Below are 1,406 nucleotides of genomic sequence, written 5' to 3'. Positions count from 1 at the left end.
CACATGAACCAAACCACAACTGGACCAGTTGTGGCACTGACTGATTTGGGCCACATGAACCAACCACAACCGGGCCATTTGTAACATTGACTGATTTGGGCCACATGAACCAAACCACAACTGGACCAGTTGTGGCACTGACTGATTTGGGCCACATGAACCAACCACAACCGGGCCATTTGTAACATTGACTGATTTGGGCCACATGAACCAAACCACAACTGGACCAGTTGTGGCACTGACTGATTTGGGCCTCATGAACCAAACCACAACAAGGCCAGTTGTGGCACTGACTGATTTGGGCCACATAAACCAAACCACAATCAGGCCAGTTGTGGCACTGCCTAATTTGGGAAACATAAACCACAACCGGGCCAGTTTTGACACTGGCTGATTTAGGCAACATAAACCAAACCACAACTGGACCAGTTGTAGCACTGATTGACTTGGGCCATATGAACCAAACTACAACCAGGCCAGAAATAAGTTGTGGATAACTCTCAGCTACTACCACTCCTAATTTTTACTCAATCTGTAAACTTGACTGAACTGAATATTTTTTATTGAGTAAGCTAAGCTTGATTAGCTGTGTGGGCCATCTTGAGCATGGCTAATCTCAAACGATCAGCTGTAGATAGACCTTCCTGTTTCATTAAAATCCATCTAGTAAATCAGGTGATATTTTGCTAACAGACTAAATATTGACTATTAGGTTCAGACAAACAGCAAGTATGTGTTGAGGATGACTCTCAGCTACCTCCACATCCAATTTTGGCTAGGTACCTGTAAAATTAAATCCAGTTTAGTGTTTTCTAAGGTCAGGTAGCTGTGGAGGCCATCTTGAATCAGGTTGACTCCAAACATTAATCAGGTGTAGATGGACAACCATGGAGTATTTCCAGAGATTTTCATTAAAATCCATCCGGTGTTGATGAGATATTTTGCTGATAGACAGACAAAAGAAAAGAAAGAACACTGGCAAATACATCATTGCCTGCATTTTGCCTTTTTGGCAGAGGCAACAAAAACAACCAAAAACAGTCTCTAATTCTGTTTTCCCCTTTTTTAGTAAGGTGGATTTCTAGCGTCAGCTATTTTAATCTATTCATGCAAGGACGTAGCTAGAGCTGATGAAATAGCGCACACACACGCGCGCACACGCAGAGGATGGCAGCCACACGCCCCCACCGGTGTTGTAGGTGAGGGGGGGTAACCGGTCCCCCACAGGCGCGCCACGCTGCGTTAGCGCGGCCTCACCGGGGATAATTACAGACTGGCGCGGCGGGGCGAACGTGGCTCCGGGCCAAACACCACCGCTGCTGCTACTGCCGCTGATCGGCACTCAGAGCGAGAGAGAGAGAGAGAGAGAGAGAGAGAGAGAGAGAGAGAGAGAGAGAGAGAGAGAG

The sequence above is a fragment of the Austrofundulus limnaeus genome, unplaced genomic scaffold (assembly GCF_001266775.1).
Source record: "Austrofundulus limnaeus strain Quisiro unplaced genomic scaffold, Austrofundulus_limnaeus-1.0 Scaffold310, whole genome shotgun sequence".
Classification (NCBI taxonomy): domain Eukaryota; kingdom Metazoa; phylum Chordata; class Actinopteri; order Cyprinodontiformes; family Rivulidae; genus Austrofundulus; species Austrofundulus limnaeus.
The sequence above is the reverse complement of the archived record's forward strand: the minus strand, read 5'-3'. Positions refer to the sequence as shown.